At 49.0% G+C, this 24,610-nt stretch overlaps 1 long non-coding RNA gene across 1 annotated transcript; it reads left to right on the forward strand.

Annotated features, from left to right (window-relative positions):
• Positions 1–229: 229 nt before the first annotated feature.
• Positions 230–24,011, forward strand: LOC139032342 (uncharacterized). Its single transcript, XR_011484847.1, has 2 exons — positions 230–333; positions 21,575–24,011. It is a non-coding gene; the product is annotated as an uncharacterized lncRNA (long non-coding RNA).
• The last annotated feature ends 599 nt before the right edge of the window (positions 24,012–24,610 follow it).

Here is a 24,610-nt window from a genome sequence, read left to right on the forward strand (position 1 = left end):
TAGCCATTTAGACAAAACCAGCGCTTTGTGTTTGTTTGTGTTGCATTGGCCATTTCGGGTCAAGTTCAGCCTCAGGACAGTTAGGCCTCCCTCCCTCTGGGCCTCTGGAATTGGGCCAAGAACCTTCTAATTGATTGTTTAATTATGGAGGTTTCCAAGTTACAGCAACTTGGAGCCTCTCCATGATTTATTCTGCAAAATAAAAACCTCTCTTTCCCCGCAGATCTGTGCCAGGAGTAAATAACCCTCCTGATTCAGGAGACTGGACAGCATCTTCTAGAAGGAAGCTCACAAGTCCAGGGCAGGCGTGACTCGGCCATGGTGTTTTTGACAGTAAGTTCCATCTTGTTTGTTTTTGGTTTTGATATATATATATATATATATATATATATATATATAGCCTCCCAAGATTCTCTTGATAAAATACAAATGCATTTTGGGAAAGTCAGGCAGTTTCGAGAGGCTGACCGTGCAGAAGATGCAAGGCCAGAGGGTCTGGAGTGGATGGGGATTCGCGAGAGCCAGACAGGGGTCTGGCCTGTGCCCGTCCTGCAAATAGGAGGACTCTGGGGGCAGCCCCCCAGGCCCACACGTTCAGGGTGAGAAAGGTGAGAGCATATGAGGTTAGACCGTGTGGTTCATGTTGGCAAAGCATGGCGCGGGGGAGGGGGGGGGGGAGGGTCAGGCCTCATGGGCTGGACTTGAAGGACCCCTGGGATGTCGCCAGGCCCAGGGGGACCCTGAGCCTCTCTGGGCTAAGCCTGGAAGGACTCCGGGGACTCTGAGGGGTCCCCAGTGGCCCTGGGCTCAGGGGTGCATCAGGCAGGAGGTGGCTGCCCCCTGGTGGGGGCCTGGGCCGTGCTGATGGTAAGGGGGTGGTCTCAATGGAGACTGGAGGATGCGCTGTCTTCAGACAGACCTTGAGGACAGAGGGAACAGTTGGCTTTGTCTGTTTGTCTTGACTTCTTGTCAGCCAGGAGGGGCTGTTTAGAAAAACAGAAGGTAAATGGAAAAAAAAAAGAAAAAGAAAAACAGAAGGATGAAACCGATGAGGAGGCTGGGGCAGAACCAGACGAGAAGCAGGGATCCCTGCTGGCATCCACGGAGATGGCGGGCTTTCAGCAGCGGCTCTGGTGGGGGGTCATTGAGAGACTTTGTCCAGAAGGCAGGCCTGCCTGTGGGGGCTGTTTCAGGGAGCGCGTCCCCGGGCCCAGCCTGTGTGAGGGCCAGGGCTGGCCGTCCTGACCAAGGCCACGGGGGGCTTTTCCGGGTGGCAGGAACAAGACCTCAGCCTGGGTCTGTGTCCACTCAGGGCACCAGGTCAGCCTGGTGCCACCCTGTCTCTGAGCCGGAGTCCCTCCTCCTAACCAGCCGGCCTCACTGACGGGCTCTCAGAGGCGACCCCCGGGGACTCCCCGTGCCTGCGGTGGCTCCTTGTGCTTCTGCCCTAATTTATCTGATTTGGCAGATGGCCTGGGCTGGAAAAAGCCAATGATTGGTTGGCAGTCTGAAAATGATCATTCCCTTTCCCCTGAAGAAAACTGAGAAACCTGAGTGAAGAGCTATCATTTCCACGTGAATGTTTGACAAAGAGAAATTTGAAGTTTCTCATCTAAAATTCTACATTCTCAAGTTAGCTGCGTCTATCTGACACGTAAAATTACACTTTCTGTTTTCTAAGTTTTTACCAGTCGATAAGTTAAAGGTTAAACAATATGACTCCAAGGTGTGAATGTGCTTGCAATTTACTACCAACAGCTCATTAATCACGCAGCCGAAACAAGCTTTCAGAGAGGTCTGGAGTGAGTGCACTTGGCAAGTCACAGGGGGTGATGCTGGTACTTTTTCTTAAACTTTCTTTTAAACTCACAAAGTTTCCTGTGATGAATGGGGCTGACCTGACTCGGCGTCCCCTCCCCTCGTGGGCAGGGCAGCCCTGGACGACTGTGGGTGAGGCCACTCGGGGTCCAGGCGGGGCCCCGGAGCGGGGGCTCCAAGGCTGTTCGCGTCCGCGGAGCGCTGCTCTGCCAAAGGAGCGGATGGAAGAAGGAGACAGAAGCCTAGTGTGCGCTCAGACAGAAAATCCAGGACCTGCCACGCGCCCCTGTTGTGTTAGCTGCTGGGCGTGCAGGAGAGAGGCGAACGCGTTCTCATTCCCGAGTCCCGCCCCCTGGCACCGCGTCCTGGGCGCTGAGAGCCACAGCAGGGTTGCATGCGGTCACACCGACGTCCGCCGCTCCTCCGCCTGTCCCTCGCGGAAGGTCTGCAGGGTGGAGAACTTGGTCGCACCACCCACCATCCAGGAGCCGAGCTGCTCACTCCCAGGGGTCTGTGTCCTGGCGCCGCAACCCTGCCCATTGCCCTGGGACGCAACCTGCCCACCCGGCTGGGTTCCTGCAGGTCTGGCGTGGGCACAGGAAGTAAGGGCCGTTTGTGGATCTCAGAGCTGCCAGCGTCTTGAGCCAGCCCTGAGAAGCTAGGGCACAAACCAGCAATTCACATTCTCACGTTTTTTTTGCAAAAAAAAAAAAAAAAAAAAAAGTACTGATAAAGAAATGATCTTAACCTTCGTAGCAAAAGAAGAGTCTAAGCTGTTACTGTGTTTGGTGATTTGAAAACCCGGCGCCAAGCGTAGGCGGCTCTAGTTGCCCGGGGTGAAGTGCCGCCCCCTCCTCGCAGCCCCTCTGCGCCCACCCCCGCTGCCCCGCCCGCCAGCCTCTCATCTTCCCGCTGACGAGCCTCTGTTAGGGCTGGGCGCCTGTGGATGTCCCGGCTGGACTCGGACCGCGCCGGGGCAGAGACTGAGATGGTCTCACAGTTCTGGAGTAAACTGTAAACACATACTGTCTTCTCCTCCGGGGCATGCAAACCACTTCTGAAGGCCTTCGTGGCAAGGATGGAAAAACGCATCTGTGAGAGGGATGACCCCTGCCTCACACCTGGGCCCCTGTGACTCTGCCCTGGACAGAGGCCGCATCCCGGGGGGGGGCACACGCGAGCCCCTGGTGGGGTCTGCGGGGCCCTGCGAGAACTGGGGCGCCCCACCCTCCGCCTTCCCCCCAGACGGTTTCTTCCGGCAGGACCGCCTCCAGCTCACGGTGCTCGGGGAAGCGCTGGAGTCAGAAGCCCACACACAGGACGCTCCGCGCTGACCATGACCGAGGGCCCTTCACGCCTTCATCCCCTCCGCGGATGCTGTGTGCTCTTGGAGCCTTCCCTGAGCTGCCCTGTCATCCCCGGTAGCCTGCGCCTATGAGAAGCTCAGGGTGGCGGGTGGCAAAGCCGGGCCCCGGGTCCCAGCACCTCCCACCACTCAGCCTACGCTCTGCACCCCCAGCTGAAGCATAGAGCACGAAGCCGGGAAATCACAGATGACCTTGCCGCCCGGGGCCCCCGCAGCTGTACCAGAGCAGCTGCGGCCCCGACGAGCCCAGTGTCCTTCCATTCTGGGTCCAGCCTCCCTCCCGGCCACTGCTAACTGCGACTCCATGGTGGCATTAGCTGGATGAAGAGCCTAGTTAAGTTTTAATTACCCTGGGTGAGGCCCCCAGGTGTGACTCACTTGCTAATTAGATAAGCAACAGGATTTGTTCTGAGCACCGGCCTGGTAAAACACGGTCCAATCCCATCTCTGTAAAGGTTAAGAATAAATTAAAAAGTCTTTAGAAATAAAATCTCCACAGTTATCAAGTTTAAACTACTCTCGAGGCCTCGGCAAGGTGGAGGGTGGAGGCCCAGCATCCTGGCTTGCCCCCCATTCACAGGCAGGGGCTCTGATGTGGGAGCTGAAGTGATAGACGGCCCCATTCATGGCGAGCACCATTACGGAAGGCCCCGCTGGCCGCTTTCTCTTAATGAATACAGAAATTTCCCTTTTATAAATGCGATGGGGAACTAGCAGCAGAATGTGGTGAGGACAAGCCAGGAAGGGCAGGAAGGCCCCCGTCACAGACGACGGAGCCACCTCCCCTCCCGGGCTCCTCTCGGGCGCGCCCTCTCCCGAGACCTTGGTGCCTTTTTGACAACAGACTCTTAAAGCCAAGAGGAGAGTGGATGAGCAGGCTCTGGCTCTGTCTTTTTCTGTGAAGTGGGGACATGCCAGGGTGAGGCCCAGCCCGTGGACAGCCCAGGAAGCCAGCCTGGAGGAGGAGGTGTCGTGTCTGGACCATGTCTGACGGACTCCAAGTCCAGTAGCGGCTGCAGGCCAGGTCGCTAGGTGGGCACTCTTGGAGGAGCCGGACACACATGTTCTCAAATGTGGCTGAAGGCCCCTTGAGGGCTCAGGATGTGCCAGGACCGGGACCCGGAGGATGAAACCAGGAGGCAGGAACTGGCTCCGGAGGGAGATGAAGGGACCCTGAAACCCACACGAGAGGTCTCAGCGCCTCAAAGGACATTGCTCTCATCTCGGAGCAGGGACACCAGAAACAGTCTGGGCCTCACTGTGGGATCCATGTCTGAATGTCTCATCCTGGAGATAAGGAAAAATAGGAAATAGAGAAAGTCCCTAGTTATTCCGTTTCCTGATTGTATTCAAGTCCTCTGTCCCTTCAGACTGACGGTATCAGAAGCAAGTCTATGAAGGAATAACTCAGCCAGAGCTTCAGATTACCTCTGAGATGACTCACATAAAATCCAGGAGAGCAAGAGGTCAGACCCACGGGGAATCCAGGTTGGGATTTTCAGACGTGGGCTATATGACAGCTATGATAGCAAGCACAGGAAGTACAGTGAAGCAGAAAGTTTTGGCAGGAAACTGGAAGCTGTGATACAAGAGGGCCCCTGGGCTGAGGCTGGGGGGTGGAGAAGGGTGATCTTGGTGCAAACTCTGAGTGATGGAGTTTCGGGGTCTGATGCACAGCATGGGGACTGCAGCAAACAGTGCCACTCTGTGCGCCTGAAATTCGTGAGGGAATAAATCTTAACTGTTCTCACCACGCCAACAAGTGAAAAAAAAAAAATAATGGTGACGACATGAGGTGATAGGCATGTTAGATAGCTTGATCGTGCTGATCATTTCAAGATGAACGTGGAAATCGAAACATCGCATTGCACACCTTAAAAAGATACCAGTTTTGTCAGTTGTACCTCAGTGATCCAGAAAAAGCAAAACAACAAAAAAGTAGTGTACAAATCCTCACTGTCCTGTTTGACTTAAAAATACATCTTCAGTAACTGATAGAAAAGACATACAAGGAGCCAGCAAGGAATGAAGCAGCTAATGTGCTAGGTCAAATTCTCGTAAACCACCACGTGAACAGGGAAAAGAGAAATTGCACCAGCTGATGCAGAAAAAGCTATTTGAGAAAATACCACATATATATTTTAAAACATTTGTTACATTTGATATATACCATATATATATATATGAACATACACATTATACACACAAAATCAACAGCATCAACAAAAGGATGTGGCAAACTAGGAACAAAAAGACACATAAAAAACCTACAGCAAAGTCAGTTGGCTGTACAAGATGAAACTCCTCTCTCAAAGTCAGGAAGGAGACCAGAAATTCACCATCACTACTGATGTTTAACTAGCATGGGAAGAAAAAAAGGCAAGATTAAGAAATAATACATGAGAATTGGAAAGGAAAAACACAGCGACCCTTCTATGTAAATAACCTGATTATGTATGCAGAAAATCCAATAAAGTAAACAGATAAACTTAAAAATTGATAACTAAATTTAGCAAGACATTGGATAAAGATCAACATACAAAACATTTTACCTCTCAGTTCAGTTCAGTTCAGTTCAATTCAGTCACTCAGTCGTGTCCAACTCTTTGCGACCCCATGGACTGCAGCACGCCATTCCTCTCTGTCCATCACCATCTCCTGTCCATTGAGTCAATGGTGCCTTCCAACTATCTCATCCTCTGTCATACCCTTCTCCCCTCACCTTCAATCTTTCCCAGCATCAGGGTCTTTTCCAATGAGTCAACTCTTCACATCAGGTGGCCAAAGTATTGGAGTTTCAGCTTCAGCACCAGTCCTTGCAATGAATATTCAGGACTGATCTCCTCTAGGATGGACTAGTTGGATATCCTTGCAGTCCAAGGGACTCTCAAGAATCTTTTCCAACACCACAGTTCAAAAGCATCAATTCTTCTGCACTCAGCTTTCTTTATAGTCCAACTCTCACATCCATACATGACTACTGCAAAAACCATAGCCTTGACTAGATACAACTTTGTTGGCAAAGTAATGTCTCTGCTTTTTAATATGCTGTCTAGGTTGGTCATAACTTTTCTTCCAAGGAGTAAGCGCCTTTTTATTTCATTTACCTCTACATACCAGCAATAAACTATTAGAAAACACAATTTAAAATTTACCTTTTTAGGGACACAAAGAGTCAAATATTAGCAACACACCCAACAAAAGATATGTAAGACCTTTATGACAAAATCCAGAAGGCATTATAGAACAAATTAAGACCTAATTGAATTGAAAGGCTCAATCATTTTAAATATGTCAGTTTCTGCAGTGTTTTATGGGTTTAATATAAAATCTTAGCATAATTTATAAGGTTAAGAAAATCTTGTAGAGGAACAAATTTGGAATAATTGTAGACTTACAAAGCTACAATAATTAAAAACTGAAGAATTGTCACAGCGTGGATGATAGACCCAGGAATAGAATGGACAGAGAAGCCCGCAGCAGCTGGCCACGCAGCTGAGGGCAGTGGACACCTCAGAGAAGCAGTAAAGCCCAGCCTTCCCTGTGAGCGGGCCATTCTGAAGAATTATCATGTGGCCCTAGCGCTCAGCATCAGCAAAACCCTCCAGGGGAGGGTAGATAGAAACGTACAGGCAAATGAGGACCCGGTGGACGGTGACAGTCAGACATCTGGGCTACCTCGAGGAGGACCCCTCTGTTAACAAATGGAAAAAGAGCCAACCACCAAGGGAAGGAGTAATAAAGGGGCCATACTGAAATTATGAAAGTCTGTCCACAAAAATATTGTCAGAAAAGATAGTCAAAACAGTGTGGGAACAGATATCTGCAAAACTCCTGCCTGTATTCTAGCGAGAATTCTCCTGCAACAGTAAGAAAAGACGGGCTCTCCCCGGACACAGCGCGATGGTGCGGGCTGGGCCGCCGAAATGGACCTTCGCTGAGCAGAGGAGAGTGGGTTCACCAAGGACACGGCCACTGAGCCTCAGCAGGAGGCCGCTCCCCCCAGCACAGCTGAGCCCAGATGACGACATCACGAGTGTGTGATTCATCTTTACAAGGTTCAAAAATACACAGAACTAACCCACGATGATGACGACGGAAGCCAAGATGATAGTTAGCTTAGGGTGGCAGGCGCATCATGGTGCTCTGATAACATTTCGTTTAAACGTGCCTTGAGTGGGGCTTCCATCAGTCACTCAGCCGTGTGTTGGACACTGTCCTGAATGCACGAATAATGAATAGTGCTTAATAGCACATGAATTCATGAGAAAAATCAGGAAGCCAAGAAGGAGAAGTGCCATCCCATGTGGAGCCAGAGATGAGGGCCTACAGGGGCCTGATGGGGTTAGGACCTTCCCCTAAAGCCCTCAAGGCCACTGGGACCAGGGCGATGGCTGAGTGGGCATCAGTGTAGACGGGCTGGGCTGAACAGAGGTGGGCATCAGGCTGGGAGCCGGCCACAGGGGGAAGCTTGCCTTCTCTTTGATGGGAGCGGGCTGCAATCTCCTTCAATCTAACTTTTGACTATAAGACTTTGTGATGCAGAATCATTGTGTTTATTACCATAATGATTCAAGACCTTAGAACTGCTATGAGCTGACATGGTATATATATTTTTGTCTGAAACAAAGGAACTTAGTTTTTGCAAATTGTTAGAGACTTCAAAAAATGCATTTCATTTTCAGATGTATTGTCAAGGGCAGTGACTCACGGCTCAGGCTGGTTCAGAAGCGATCTCTAAAGAGAGGCACAATTTTTCCTGAATCTCATTTGCAAGGAGGCCGTGGCTGGCTCTGGGCCCCCACCCAGACGGCCGGGTCTGACTCCAGGAGCCCTGAGTCAGCCAGCCCAGGAAGGGCACCGTTGCTCACCCAGGGACCTGGGCCGGCTCAGGTCAGAGGGGCAGGGGGCACACTGCTGGCCCTTCTTCTGCTGAAGTTCATGATTGGGTTTGAGATTCACCCTTTGGCCACTGAGCAAATTGCCTCACCTATATTGCATTAAAGTACAATTTCCAACTTTTGCTTGAAGTCAATAGATGAGTCAGCCCAGTGATTCACTGTGTCTCCTCACCTTCTTAATTCTGTTATATCCTGGAAGAATCATGATTGACTATTGATGGGAACCCTTTGAAGTCCTGAGACATCGTGCTTTCTAAAATAAGGTCACTTCTTTTTGCTAATATCTGACCTATGAAAAGTCTCTCCTCAAAATCTGTGCAAACAGAGATGACAGGGCCGTTTGTCCCCTTCTTGGGCAGGGGTGGGCTGATCCCGGGAAGCCGTGGCTGCACATGAAGCTCTGATGAGGCCTGAGGGGTGGTGAGACCCCAACGTTCTGGCTGGGTGGAGGGGCGGGAGCTGTGTCCTGGGCCGGCTGCTCTCCCCAGTACAGGAGTGATGCCCACATCAGGGACCTCAGATCAGCGCAGGGGCTGCGCTGGGTACAAACACACCACTCCATGGCACACACCAGGGTTGCAGCCCTATGCAGCCTTAGCGATGAGAGTGAACAGCTCTGGCACGATTCACTCAGTAACAGAAAACAGAAACCAGTCCTCTGCGCTTCTCCGCTCAGGGCGCGGTAACTCTAGGCCTGACCTGGGAGATCGACTAAATCACGGCCTCACAGCTAGTCAGCACTAACTTATCTAGATAATTCTAGCAAGCTTGGCACAGAGGTCTTCCCATTGGCAGCATGCTTGGTGACCAGGAGCGGAACTCTCTGGAGCTGGCTTATGCGGAGACGGGGACTTATCTGAAGGTTCGTTTCTGAGGCACCGGGCGGGGGGGTTGGGCAGGGGGCAACCCCCTTTTTGTGTTGTGTCCTCAGCTTATGGTTCCTTCCTTCTGCCTCTTCTTTGGGCAGCTGTTCCATCCTTTTTCTCTTGGCCTTGCCTGGTATGGCTGCCCCCCCGCCAGCCCTCTGTCACTACCAGAGCCCAGACTCGTGTCGGCTTAGCCCCTGGCACTGATCCTGATTCAGGCTGTGGTACACCCACTTCAGCACCAGCTGCTTTCAGCTTGGAGCAGCTCTCTTGCACATCGGTATCTCCCTCCATTATCGTAGGGTAGGTGCAGGGTACTCAGCACTGTGACTGGCCATCAGGGGACTCTGAAGTGTGGGTGTCTGGCCATCCCTGGAGGAGCCAGGTGAAGGGAAATCCTGTAGAACATGCTCCCCAGTCATGACCCACAGTGGGCACATTTTCCTAAATGCTTTCAGAGGCTTTGCTGTGAGGAGAAAGGACCAAATTCTAGGATGCCGAGGTGGCTAATTTTATGTGTCTACCTGACGGGGCGTCAGTTGCCCAGGTATCTGACCCAGCATTCCTCTGGGTGTGTCTGGGAAGGTATTTCTGGATGAGGCCAGCATTAAATCAGCAGGCTGTGTAAAGCAGAGTGCCTTCCCACAGTGGCGGGCCTCATGCAACCTGCTGGAGGCCTGAGTGGACGAAAGGACTGCCCACCCCCTGAGTAGAGAGCCCCTCCTGCCTGGTGGCCTGGAGCCGGGACCCCAGCTTTCTCTGTCTCATGCGTGGCTCTCGTGAGTCTCCAGCTTGCTGACCCCTCCGGCTGGTCTCAGGTCTCGCCGGGAGCTGACTCTTACAGTCCGTCTCCTTTCCTGCGTAGACATGTCCTCTTGGCTCTCTTTCTCCGGAGAACCTGAGCCATACAGATGCCGTGCCCTCCAGAGAAAGAAGTGCCGCCAGGAGAGAGCAAGCCACACACCCCAGCGCTCAGCATGGACCTGCCCCGACGCCTGTTGGTGCCCTTGGGTGCCTGCTCTACCTGCTATGCTCGGGAGCTGTGCTGTCCAGGGTGGGGTGGGTGCTTCAGAGAGCTCACATTTGGGCTTGCTGTGCGGGGAGTGGGGTAGGGGGTCGCTGTGCAGCTGGCTTGAGAAATGAGAAACCAGAAGCCTGTGTAAGTGGGGTTTGTTATTAAAGCACCCAAGTCGCTCCTGACATCCGCATGAAGCTTCTACACAAAACCCCTCGGATCACCTGAAATCTGTGATGAAGAGCATGCTCCTTGTGCCGTAGAGAAGGCTGGCTAGTTGACCACGGTCAGGCCACCCACTCTGCTGATCCTCTGAGAAGTCTCTGCTTGTCCACAGCCCAGCCCGCCCCTGGCCGGCTCCCCAGGGACACCTGGAAAACTCAGACTTGTCCCCGGGAAGCCAAGCAGAGTGGCCAGAACATCACTGTCTGGGGTGGACCAGTGGGACGTGGGGGCGGTCAGTGAGAGCAGGGGTCCGTGTGTCGAATCACAAATACGTCGCCCTCAAAGAGAGAACCACGACCACCCTCAGGAGTGCGGCCACGCAGAAGCTACTCCTTCTACGGTGGGCAGACGCTTCCAGTCAGGGCGTCAGCCGGAAGGGGGCACAGTCCTCCCCCTCGGCGGCGTCAGAAGTCCAACTCTCAGAATCATGTGGCCTGTAATTTACTAAATCTACTGCAAGATAGGACACAGCAGCTGGCTGAATCTGAAGGTGACTGCATGTGATAATACCACCCCTGGACCTGTGATCTGATCTACTGTTGCTTTATTGACTATGCCTAAGCCTTTGTGTGGGTCACAACAAACTCTGGAAAACTCTTAAAGAGGTGGGAATACCTGACCAGCTGACCTGCCTCTTGAGAAATCTGTATGCAGGTCAAGAAGCAACAATTAGAGCTGGCCATGGAAAAACAGACTGGTTCCAACTTGGGAAAGGAGTACATCAAGGCTATATATTGTCACCCTGCTTATTTAACTTATCTGCAGAGTACATCTGAGAAATGCTGGGGTGGATGAAGCACAAGCTGGAATCAGGATTGACAGGAGAAATATCAATAATCTCAGATATGCAGATGACACCACCCTTATGGCAGAAAGCGAAGACCTAAAGAGCCTTTTAATGAAAGTAAAGGAGGAGAGTGAAAAAGTTGGCTTAAAACTCAACATTCAGAAAACTAAGATCATGGCATCTGGTCACATCACTTCCTGGCAAGTAGATGGGGAAACAGTGAGAGACTATTTTGGGGGGTTCCAAAATCACTGCAGATGGTGACTGCAGCCATGAAATTAAAAGACACTTGCTCCTTGGAAGAAAAGTTATGACTAACCTGGACAGCATATTTAAAAGCAGAGACATTATTTTGCCAACAAAGTTCCACCTAGTCAAAGCTATGATTTTTCCAGTAGTCATGTATGGATGTGAGAGTTGGACTATAAAGAAAGCTGAGCCCCAAAGAACTGATGCTTTTGAACTGTGGTGTTGGAGAAGACTCTTGAGAGTCCCTTGGACTGCAAATAAGATCCAACCAGTCCATCCTAAAGGGAATGAGTCCTGAATATTCATTGGAAGGACTGATGCTGAAGCTGAAGCGCCAATGCTTTGCCCACCTGATGCGAATAACTGACTCATTAGAAAAGACTCTGAGGCTGGGAAAGATTGAAGGCAGGAGGAAAAGGGGATGGTAGAGGATGAAAATGTTGGATAGCATCACCGACTCAATGGACATGAGTCTGAGTAAACTCCAGGAGTTGACGATGGACAGGGAGGCCTGGCATGCTGCAGTACATGGGGTTGCAAAGAGTCAGACATGACTGAGTGACTGAACTAACTGACTGGACCTGTGATGCAGCAAAAAGTGAAGAAACTGAAAGATAAGCAAGAACCAGATTTTAGAGATGTTTATGTGTTCAAATCCTTTTCCCTTTAATTTAAACTTTCATAAAACCCTTTGGTTTCTCTTTTAGACAAACTGTTTGAATATTCATCCACAGCAACCTTCCCACTCCTGATTCAGGCAGCCACCTCACAAAGGCCGAGGGGTTAAGAGGCTGAGACCACAGTGAGTCTCGGCAGAGCAGCTCACTCTGCGCGGGCCTGGTGTGCGTGGAAATGCTGTGATCGGATGCGCCACAGAAACAACTGCTCCTGAATTGGTAACAGCTTGTGGTTGCTAAGTGCTCACAGTGCCAGGAGCACTGGGTCCCCACGTGGCCAGGGGCCAGTCCCTCGTCTCCAAGTGAGGGGTCAGGGCACCCGAGGAAAGGGACCTGGGTAGATGCCAAACACAGAATTTTTTCTCCACATGTTAATTCTTCCCCAGAATGAAATTACAAGTTTAGGCAGAGTGTGCACAAAATCTGGAGAGGCAGCCCCCTTTAAAAGCGCAGAGGGGCTCATCCAGCAAAACCTTGCAAAAAGATTGATGCCATGTAAGTGATCCTCAGGTTGGTTAACAGAACAGAAGAATCTGAATCAGTTTTTATTTCCTTTGAAGCGGTCTCTGATACTTTTCCTTATGTTCACTTGGTGAACATGGAGTATGCAGCAAGACTGTAACAGTAACACAAGCTAAAGGGATGGAGACATTTCCTCTGGAGCTGAAACCTTTCCACAGCAACCCAAATACAGATCCAGGTTTAGCTATACCTCCTAGCGTCTCCTTGCCACCCCGAAACAGAGGAGACACAGACATCCCTGTCCCTGTGGAAAGAGGGCTCTCACCTCTGCCGAGGAGGGTGTCATCAACTCAGTTTGAAAAGGATTACATGAAAGCTCAAGAAATTTAAGTAACTCGGTCAACTCACCCACAGCACCCACACTGTCTCAGTATGGGGCCAGATGTACGCGCAGTGAGTCATCACTGAGAAACACCACGTGATGGGAAGGCTGTGGGTGAACCCGAACCCAGAGAAGGTGAGTGAGAGCCAGAGAAGGGGAGTGAGGACCAGAGAAGGGGAGTGAGGACCACAGAAGATGGGCTGGGACACAAGCCGATAGGCAGTTTGGTGCATCAGCTGACTTCTTTCATTTGGATGCTCTGATCAATTAAGTTTCTAGAGGAGGTAAGTGTTGAGACAAGGGGATTGGAGGTTTAAAAAAAAAGTTCTGGTTGTGGGTCTGTGGATGGGAGTTTATATAAGTTCTGATCCCTTCACGTTCAGGATCTGACGCTACCTTTGAAAGGAACCCTCTGGACATCAGTATGGAAGCACCATGAGGATCAGGTGCAGGTTAGACAGTGTAGATGACCTAAAGCCAAGAACCCGAGAAAAACGCCCCCAACTCTGCCCAACTGAAGGCCCCACGGTCATGTGTGCAGCTCCCGGCTGGAGAACAAGGAGATGCACACCAGTGTATCGGGGTCCAACGGTCCCTGCCCCAGCTGATCCCCCCAGACGGCTGAGTTCTCCTGACCTGTGTGGGAAGCAGCGTCACACACGCCAGGGAAAGCATGGGCTGATCCAGCATCTACTCAAAAGTATATTCCCTTATAAAATAGAGTAACATCTTCGACTTGAAAAGTTAGGGGGTGAGGTTTCATCAAAGCTCACTGAGAAGTCAGTTCATACCTGAGTGAACCAAAGGCTTGAGAAGCAGCTAGGTTCTGCTCAAGCCGGTTCCACTGTTGCTTTAAGGAGCAACAGAAAGCTAGAGCGATGCACTCGCTTGCTCTTGTTTTTGCCGAGGATAAATAGAGGCACTCTCTGTTGACTGTGACTGCACTGGGCTCACAAAGCAGTAAGAAACTGGATCATTTGCATGATGCCGAATGACCGCATCCTTCTTCTGAGCCCAGAGATCCGAGCACACGACTCTGAGTCATCCAGCTGCGCTGAGTCATGGCCACCCCTCCGGAAGCAGTTCTCAGGATAGCACGTCCGGCAGGGAGAAAACCTGTCCACGTCGTCAGTACAGGTGACAGAGGCTAAAGTGAGGCTCTGCTCTCGAGCCCTGATGTTTGATGGAAAGTGGGCAGACGCTCGCGGTGAGGCGGCTGGGAGCTGGGTTGTCGTCTCAGTCACAGGGCCCAGAATGCCCTGGCCTTCTCAGCGCTGCTGGTGGCCAGTCGCCGCGTCCGGTCCCACTGTGTGACCCGTGACTGCAGCACACCAGACCCCTCTGTCCTCCACTACCTCCCAGGGCTTGCTCAAGTTCCCATCCACCGAGTCAGTCATGCTATCGAACCACCTCAATTTCTGTCATCCACTTCTTCTCTTGCCTTCAATCTTTCCCAGAATCAGTGTCTTTTGCAAAGAGTCAGCTCTTCACGTTAGGCAGCCAAAGTATTAGAGCTTCAGCATCAGTCCTTCCAGTGAATTCGGGGTTGATTTCCTTTAGGATTGACTAGTCTGGTCTCTTCGCTGTCCAAGGGACTCTTGTTTTCTCCAGCATCACAATTTAGAAGCATCAGTTCTTTGACACTCAGTCTTCTTTATGGTCCAACTCTCACATCCATACATGACAACTGGAAAAACCGTAACTTTGCCTATATGGACCTTTGTCAGTGAAGTGACATAATTTTTTCTCCCAAAGAGCAAGCATCTTTTAGTTTCATGACTGCAGTCACTGTCCACAGTGATTTGGGAGCCTAAGAAAGTGAAATCTGCTTGCTTCCCCTTTCCTCCATCTAATTCCCATGAGGTGATGGGACCAGATGCCATGACCTTAGTTTTTTTAATATTGAATTTCAAGCCACCGTTTTCATTCTCCTCTTTCATCTTCATCAAGAGACTTGCTACTAGTAATTTACATTATCTGGTGAACAACAGTATTTCTCCCTTAGTTTCTGCTATGATCATTTAAACCCACCTCAGTGAGGACAAAGGTCATACCTGCTTTGATGGAATTGTGTCCTGAGGTCCAAGTATGACATAAATGTTTAATAATTATTTGCAAATAAACTAATGAATGAATTGGCATATGGTCAGTGTCCTGTTGGGGTGTCAACTCACTGATTTATCTAAATTCTCTCTTCTACATTCTTATTCCAGCTAGTATTCATTCTTGTGACCAGTGCTTCTGACATAATGATGGTGACAGCTAATACTTATTGTTCAACCCACCGCTTACCAAAGCCCAGGAGGCAGGCATTATCATTACACTCACTTCTACCTGATGAACAGAGGCTCAGGGAGCTCAATCGATTTCAGTGCAACCTATACAGTTTAGTAGCCATGAGAACTCACCTTCCGCAGGTCCTCACTCACACTAGGCAGCTCTAACCTACCTTCCGTGCTCCTGTTCTTCTCAGCACTGTTATGTTTAAAGCTACGTCGAAGCACACTGTTTCCACAGCAAGGTAGCACCACACACCTATTAGAAAGGCCAAAATCCAGAGCTCTGTCAGCAGCATGTTTTGGGAAGAGTGGGTAGCAACAGGAAGTCTCACAAATGGTGCAGCCACTTTGGAAGACAGTTGGATGGCTTCTTACACAGTAAGTATATTCTTACCACACAGTCCAATACTCGTGCTCCCTGATACTTACCCAAGGCTGCTGAAAAGATATGTTCACACAAGAACCCTATTGCAGTTTTATCCATAACTCAGAACTTGGATGCAACCAAAATGTCCTTCAGAGGGTGAATAGGTAAAAATAAACTCATGTGTCCAGACACAATAATAGAATATTATTCAATGCTAATAATAAAGAAAGCTGAGAGCTGAAGAATTGATGCTCTTGAACTGTGATGTTGGAGAAGACTCTTGAGAGTCCTTTGGACTGCAAGGAGATCCAACCAGTCCATCCTAGGGGAGATCAGTCCTGTGTGTTCACTGGAAGGACTGATGTTGAAGCTCAAACTCCAGTACTCTGGCTACCTGAGTGAAGAGCTGACTCATTGGAAAAGACCCTGATGCTGGGAAACATTGAGGGCAGGAGGAGAAGGGGACAACAGAGAATGAGATGGTTGGATGGCATCACCGACTCAATGGACATGAGTTTGGGTAAACTCCGGGAGTTGGTGATGGACAGGGAAGCCTGGCGTGCTGCAGTCCATGGGGTTGCAAAGAGTCGGACATGACTGAGCTACTGAACTGAATAAGAAATGAGTTATCTACCATGAAAAGACATGGAGGAACTTTAAATGTACATTACTAAGTGAAAGAAGGCAATCTGAAAGACCTACACAGTGCATAATTCCAACAGTATGACATTCTGGAAAAGACAAAAGTATGAAGACACTAAAAAGATCAGTGGGTCGAAAGGTTTGAGGGGCAAATAGGTGGGACACAGAGGATGTTCAGGGCAAGACTCTACCCCACGTGACACGGTACCAGTGGACACGTGTCATTATACACTTGTCCAAACCTGCAGAATGTCATCACCAGGAGTGACGGTGATGTGTCCTTGTGGTTCATCCACTGTAGGTAATGCACTTTCTGGGGGAGACATCGGTAGTAGGGGAGGCTGTGCGTGGGGGATGGGGACAGGAGCTATATCTGAACTCTCTGTACCTTTCTTTTCAGTTTCTGTGAATCCAAACTACTATTAAACTAAAATCTAAAGTAAAGGTCTGCTGCATGAGAACAGAGTATTTCATACATGTACTGCATGTACATATATTCTATGTCCTTTATAGTTCTACAAATACATTTTATTACAGAGACGCACAGACATGCACGCAGAGGAGCCGATCTGCAGGCTAAGCAGTGGAACCATGTCCTGAGTAACCAACAGCACTGTGAGATCCTTCATCTCTGGCGCTGCTGCTACACTCCTCGCATCTGCTTAGAGACAGGAAGAGCCATAGTTACTTTTTCTTCAAAAAGTACATCTCGGTTCTGGTCAACCTGATCCTAGGATATGAGGAAGTGCTCTCAGGTGCAGAAGCAAACCGAGCCCAGGCCTGCCGCTCCCAGCTCGGCTGCGGTGTGGGGCCTGCCTGGGCCCGTCTGCATTTCTGACGCGTCATCCGTGTCACGTGTGCCGCTCCTGAGCCTCGCGTTGTCCTGATGCCACTCCGGTCATTTGCACATTGTTTGCACACATTGTCCTCGTGCAGCTGGCTCTTGATTCACAGGAGCCCAGCTGGCAAAGCAAAAATACACCCCGGCTACGTGGATCAGCTCCTCACTCCCCACAGCCTTGGCTGAGAGCAGCCCAAGGAAAGAAACGCCACCTATGAAGAGTCCAGGCTGGGCCGGAGGAGCACGGGGAGCTGAGCCACGCTGGACCTGGGCCTGTGGCCGCGGCTCAGCCCAGGGAGGACTTGTGCACAAGTCACGGCCTCCGCGGGCTCATCCTCCTGAGGCCACGGCCTCCCCGGCTCATCCTCCTGAGGTCAGGGTGCAGAGGAAGTGAAACCAGGCGGCGGTTGCCAGCATCTAGAGGGAGACAGAAAGAAGCCAGGGGGCTTCTGCCCACCACCCCTCCTTGAGGCCTTGGGACAGGAGACTCTGCAGCTGAGTCAGGGTGTGGGCTTGCCCACCTCTCTGTTCACCTATTTCAGCATCCTTGACAAACAGCTCACCTTCCTGCTACATGTGTTTTTTGATTGCTTGGGCTTCACTTCTGTTTCTAGCTCATTTGATCTAGGGGCACGGTGACAAATATGCAATAATCATCACTGACAGAAATGGTCTCACTCCCGGAGATTGATCTCAGGATCAGGCTGACCTCAGGAAAGAAGTGAATTGTGCCGGGTTTCTATGATTTCTGCCTCAGAATCAGTAACTGGGCGGATACATTTCCCATTCCTCACAGTGAGAGATGAGTGAAAGTGATCTCTCTCTCTCTCTCTCTCTCTCACACACACACACACACACACACACACACACACGTGTCCTAAAGCAGAGAACAGGCTCGTTTCTGAAATGCATGTGGATGACCTCAAGACACGGGATTTCCTCAGTGCTTTACCCCTGCCTCAGACCACAGCACACCATCGAGATGAGAAAACCAAGCATCATCCCTTTTCTTATTCTAAGCATGTAACTGTCATCTTGATCTCCAGGCCCCAGCTAGCACTGGGCCCCTACACCTTTGTCCTCTAATCCAAGTGTCCCTTATAGCACTTTCCTCGACCAAGGAGTTCTTGTTCTTCTTATTAAACAAACACAAGAGCCAGCAGAAACGTAAGAAAAGGCTTACTATCACTAGATTTCCAAAAGTGAAAGTTCGAACAACAATCGTCTGCTCTTTGCAGCCAAAATGGCTGAAACAGAAGAGAGAGCCATTCCTGGGCTGTGAAGGCAGAAAAATCACTGTTCTGTGTGAGCCTCAGTGGGATGTCAGGATGAGCTTTTAGAAGGACCTTTACAAATGTGTGCTGATAATTTAAAAAATATGTGCAACAGTGCCAGAAAACTTTTGTAAGGAAAAAAAAAATAAGAAGCAAGCAAATGTGTATGCTTAAAGAATAATTTTTACAGAAGTATTTAATGAAAAACAACAACAACCTGGAAACAAAATTAATTGCAGTTAGTAAAAGAGTAACTAAATGAATTATGATAAATCTACACAGTAGAATTCTACTGGCACCAAAAATCATAATTAGAGTTTGACTTGGAAAAATGCCAACAATATACTGTTAGGTGAAAAAAGTTTACAAAAGAGTAAATACAATAGAACACTACTTTTGGAAACTATAATGCATACAAACATTGACAGAATTTGGAAGAACACCTACTAAAACATTAAGAAGAATTATTTCTGGGTGATGAGATATGGATTATTTAATTTCAGTTTAGTTTACTTTTATTTATTATTAATAGTCCATAATGAAAATAAATTACCTCTACAAGAAAAAAAGTATGTTTCCCTTAAAAATATAAACACATATTGCAGCTTGGTACATTAATTTTGACACATTGTACCAATTTTTCTAACATCAGAACAAATATTAAAATAACCTGAGTCCTCCCTTCAATATCATAATTTTCTCCTATTTTGTCTAAAGGAATAAAAGTTTAAGGGTCACATTTTAGGAGAGGCCAGTGTAGATTAACCCACAACTTCCTTTCATATTTGCAATTTGGGTTCAGAATGTCAAACTATATTTCTCCAGTCTCCCTAGGGATTTTAATTTGACAGAAATCAGGATTTCAGGCTCTCAAGTTTAATTGCTTTTTAAAGATGTATTTTTTAATTGAAGGACAATAGCTTCACAGAATTTTGGAGCTGGTCTGCAGCGATGCCCCCAGAATCTCCACCTGTAACACACAGACCTTGGGCTTTGCAGAGCTCGTTCTCCCCTCAGTCAGGCCGCTGAAGGCCGGCACCTGTCGTCTACCTCTCATCGATTAGATAGCAAGCTGTCCTGACCGCTGACCTTCAACCCCCCGAGAGGAGTTCAGGGTGGAGATCGGGAAGGAGGCTCTCTGTGCTCTGGGAAAAACTGGTAGAACAGTCCTTCAGATTGATAGATATTTCCAGAAGATGTAATGAGCCTAATTCTTGCATCTCCTCATATCTAGAGAAGCACTAAAATCCTTCATGTGATGTCTGCTCCTCATGACTAGCAGCAGCCTTCCGAAAAAAAACCAGTGTGTTTGCATGTATTTCCCACTTCACCAGAATCGTGTATATTCTGACCCCTCCCTGCCTCTTTGGGGCAGTTCCTCAGAGCTCTCTGAAATGCTGTCTCACAGGCTATAGTCCTCATTTTGCCCCCAATAAAACTTGACTCACAGCTCTCACGTCCTGCGCTTTTCCAGTCGACAGTGGGGCATCTGCAAGGCTCACTCACGTCCTGTCAGCATCATTTCTTGCGCATTATCATGTGTAGGATGAGGCCACACGCACCAGAGGGGCTGGACAGACAGTCCTGTCACAGGAGCAGCTCAGGGCTTGGAGAGGAAGCCAGATACCCACAGGTCCTGCGACTGTGGTCCATAATTGGTTGGGGGTCCAGGGAAGAATTTCTACACTTGTCAGGAGCCGAGGATGGGGAGCGAGGTGCCTGGGGGCTGTCCATAGGGTCGGGGAAGGTGCTGCACCCAGGACCCCGTGTTCCAGGGACCCCAAGTCTGAGAAGAGAGGCGCTGCCCAGGGATGGGGTAGGCATCCAACTCTTCTCTGTGCCTCCAGCCCATGAGGTCAAGGGGACACTCAGCCTCAGGCCTGTGGTCTGAGACTCGGCCACAACCCCAGGGGGCAGGGGGCCAGTGGGACCCCACCAACAGGGGGGAAAGCTGCCTATTCTTTTCTTCTCTATTTTTTTTTTCTTAAAGAGACACTTTTCCCTCTGTGCCAAGAAAACTAGAACTTGTGGTTCTGGAAACAATCACCATCTGCACTTTTAAGGTCTGCACTTCGTCAAGCCTGTTATGTTCCCTTTCGTGAAAACTATTAGAAAATTTGCATTTGATGAAAAGTTTAAAAAGTCACTTTAAATGAAAGGGTTTTAATTCACATAATATTTAGGAGTGGAAACTTCCTTGTAAATTATGGATGGAACTTGGAAAGAATATGGTCTTTTTGGTTTTATAGAATATTCTTCCCTCTTTTAACAGAAGAGGAATTCAGAATCTTCTAGTTTTGAAGATTTTTCAGTATTTTGTGGCTCCACTGAAAGCAGTGAGGGTGTACTCTGCCCTCAGCCTCGCTGGACATGGAGGCTGAGAGGTGAGGAAGGGGGCGACTCTGTGCTTTAACATAATAAACAAAACTTTGTTCCTAGATGTCCGCTCCCTGGGCCTGGTTCTGACATAGGGGCTGCCTGGGGATAGAAACCAGCCTTTAATTAGGTGCCTCATCGAAAAGCTCTCAAGAGACAAATGGTTTCTCACTCCCCATTCTGTCTCTTCAAGATTTCTCTTGTTTTGTGTTCAATTTTGGAATACATGCAGATCTGTAAAAGCCAAGATTTTAAAATGTTTGGCAAAATGTGCATTTCTTGCAAAACTACTGGAAAGGTTACCAAGACAAGGCAAAGCCATTCAGCTCCCTGGGGGCTACCTCTGTTTTGTTTTTCTTTTCTTTTTAGTATTTTGAAAGTTGTCTGGGTGGGCCGGTTGTTGTGTCAGGATACTCCTCTGAGAAGATGGCCATTAGCTGGTGTCCAGGGGTGGGGACATGGAGAAGTTTGGGGTTCACCGCACGTTCACGATGGCAGAACCTTTTCCAGCCAAGCTGTCTCGGGGGACGTGGTGCCAGCCGAGGGGTGGTTGGCGGGCCTGGCTGGCACAGCAGGCAATCTCTGAGGCCAAGGCCCTGCCTCCCATCTACCTGTCAGGGATCGGTTTCCTCCACTCTTTTATAAGAGCTTGAATACTGCTTTTGTCTTTGAAGTAACGGAGAAGCACCAAGTGAAAAAGGCAGGAATCAAGACAAACTTAACGTTGGAGCCACCGGATGTGTCTCCCAAACACTGTGGCCCAGGTGGCCTTGCGTGGAGCCACTAGCCCCATCTCGCAGGATGTGAATACATGGCCTGCGTGTCCACACGGCACCTTCACGAGGACCTGAATGTCTGCGTTGGCTGTTCTATTTAAAAGTAAAACTCCTGGTTCACTGGGAGAAATATTAAATATAAACTCTATGGGCTAGGTAGGTAAGAATGTAGGCTCCCTCACAAGGATACAGAGAAATGAAGGCTGTGTTTTGTTTTGTTTTTTTTTTTGAAGGCTGTGTTTTATTTATTGCAACTCTGATTTATTCCCAGCTCCAGTGGCTCCATGAACCATCGGGCACATGGGCTGAAGAGAGAAAATCATCTCTTATTAGGTTTAGGATTGTGCTAATGGAAGTGACCTCCCCCACACCCAGGGATTTATCCCTTCATGAAGAATAAATGAGAACTGCCAAAGCCAAGCTACTAAGAAGTCAAAGCAAGGAGTTTGCGTCTTCCTCATCCCTGGGGCCCTGGACAATCTCATGGACTCTGACGGGACAGGCGGGCCCCGAGTGCTGGGAAGGCAGGCACATCACTGACTCAATCTGGGGGGAAACAGGAGGCGGGGTCTCGGAGGAACTGCTGAAAGCAGAGAGCCCTTCTTTCCGTGCTTCCTAATCTGTGTATTTTCTTTGAAAGACGCCAAGAACGACACAGCTGCATCCTCTTAAGACGTTTAAGTCCATGGAAATGAGGGGGCTTTCAAAGTTTAATTATGGAACTAGCTGCAGACACATCTAAATAAGGGGAAATGAGTCTTCTAAAAAAGACCTTCTCTAAAAGGTTGTACAAATGCAAAATTGTGTTCTTCAGACACAGGAAGGCTGGGGTCTGAAGCAAGTGGACAGCCTCAAGGGTGCATGTGTCCATAGCTCCTCACAGGTGACCAGGAAGGAGGCGGGTCCCTGACTAGGCCAGGAGGAGGCCAGGCAGCAGTGTGACCAGGGGTGTGGACCTCTGGGGGTCACTGGACTGCATAAACGACACCTGACATGCCGTGGCAGCGCCCCCTCAGGCATCAGCGGGAGGGGCCGGCAGCAGAATATCCTGCAGGGAGCCTAGCAGTGTTGCCGCTGCTCTGCTGAGTCAGTGGTTTTCCGGCCCCCGATTTCTCCTGGGAGATGCTGGTCCCCATCACCGCTGTCCTGAGCAGGAGAGGCCAGTTTGCCTTCCACACGCCATGCTCTTCACTCCTCACCAGGCATCCGCTCAGGGCAGCACACAGCCTGGGAGCACGGGACTCACGGAGGCGGATGCCCTCACAGTAGAGGACCCGGGTCACCTGATGCCTTTGCCCGTGCCGAGCACAGGGTCCCACAATCCTCCCAGCATCTGGGGAGCCAGGGTCCCCCGTGACCCCTTCCGCAAGGCTAGAGCTGCCACGTAGCCCTGACATGTGCCCTCAGGGGTCACTCCTCCAAGCTCCTTGGGGATGGGAAGGGCCCAACTGGTTGCTGACCCCAGTAACTGGCCTAGATAGTTCAGAGACAGATGCGCAGCAAGCGTTCATAAGCCCAACACGTGATCACAAAGGCGCTGCTTCATGCCAAGCAGTTGCTCAGGACTCCACATGGTGAGGGTGCAGCGATGCCGGCTGACCACCTGCTACCTGCTGAAGGAGGCCCGGATATCAGAGTAAGAATTAATACAGTATTAAATATTCGTGATTAGTTTGTGCTAGAAATTATAAAACAAAAAACTTAGAAGTGGATTGGAAGTTTGAAAAGATTATTGGAAATTCTAGGATTAAAAATTCAATATCTGAAATCAATAACTCAATTAACTAGCTAGAAGAGACAATGAAACAGACAGCTAAGACGTAACACTAAGAGCAAAGTACAGGGAGAATCCAGGAGAGATTCCTAAGAATAAAAAGCAAAAGCAGTCACAGAGCAAGCGCAAGGCCAGACGTATTTGTGATCTGGGCTCTGGGAGCCAAGGAAGGATGGATGGAGAGGAGTGAGCATCTAAAAGATGAAAATTCCTCAAAACTGATGAAGGATATCAGACGGCAGATTCAAGAATCCCATAAACCCCAGTCAGAATAAGCACAAAAGAATAAACAATAAAGAAGGCACATCGAAATAATATTCCAAAAAACAAAGATAAAAGTCAAGCAGAAAATCTTAAAATTGTCCTTGAAAAGAAAAGGCCTTTCCCATTTTATAAGAGGAGAAACTGAAACTGAGAGTTAACTTTTTAGTAGAAGCTAGAAGACTGTCCTCAAAAATCAAATAAATATGGCTGCCAATTCTATAGGCCATGTGGGTATGTATTTCTGAAATAAAGGCAATATAGTCAGGTTATTTAAAAATAGAGGGGGGAATTGAAAGAGAGTACAAAAAGTTAGAAAAGATTTGTCAATTGCCAGAGAGACACTGAATTCCAGTAAAAGGACGTCCAGTTCAGTTCAGCTCAGTTCAGTTGCTCAGTCGTGTCCGACTCTTCACAAATCCATGGGCTTCAGCATGACAGGCCTCCCTGTCCATCACCAACTCCCGGAGTTTACCCAAACTCATGTCCATTGAGTCAGTGATGCCGTCGAATCATCTCATCCTCTGTTGTCCCCTTCTCCTCCCGCCTTCAATCTTTCCCAGCAACAGGATCTTTTCCAATGAGTCAGTTCTTCGCATCAGGTGGCCAAAGTATTGGAGTTTCAGCTTCAGCATCAGTCGTTCCAATAAATATTCAGGACTTATTTCCTTTAGGATTGACTGGTTTGATCTCTTTGCAGTCCAAGGGACTGTTAAGAGTCTTCTTCAACACCACAGTTCAAAAGCATCAATTCTTTGGGGCTCAGCTTTCTTAATAGTTCAACTCTCACATCCATACGTGACCACTGGAAAAACCATAGCCTTGACTAGAGAGACCATTGTTTGCAAAGTAATGTCTCTGCTTTTCAATATGCTGTCTAGGTTGGTCATAACTTTCCTTCCAAGGAGTAAGCGTCTTTTAATTTCATGGCTGCATTCACCATCTGCAGTGATTTTGGAGACCCAAAAAATAAAGTCAGCCACTGCTTCCACTGTTTCCCCATCTATTTGCCAAGAAGTGATAGGATCGGATGCCATGATCTTAGTTTTCTGAATGTTGAGTTTTAAGCCAGCTTTTTCATTCTCCTCTTTCACTTTCATCAAGAGGCTTTTTAGTTCTTCTTCACTTTCTGCCATAATGGTGGTGTCAGCAGCATATCTGAGGTTATTGATATTTCTCCTGGCAATCTTGATTCCAGCTTGTGCTTCATCCAGCCCAGTGTTTCTCATGATGTACTCTGCATAGAAGTTAAATAAGCAGGGTGACAATATA

Source organism: Odocoileus virginianus, chromosome 31, assembly GCF_023699985.2.
Source record: "Odocoileus virginianus isolate 20LAN1187 ecotype Illinois chromosome 31, Ovbor_1.2, whole genome shotgun sequence".
In the NCBI taxonomy this organism is placed as follows: Eukaryota; Metazoa; Chordata; class Mammalia; order Artiodactyla; family Cervidae; genus Odocoileus; species Odocoileus virginianus.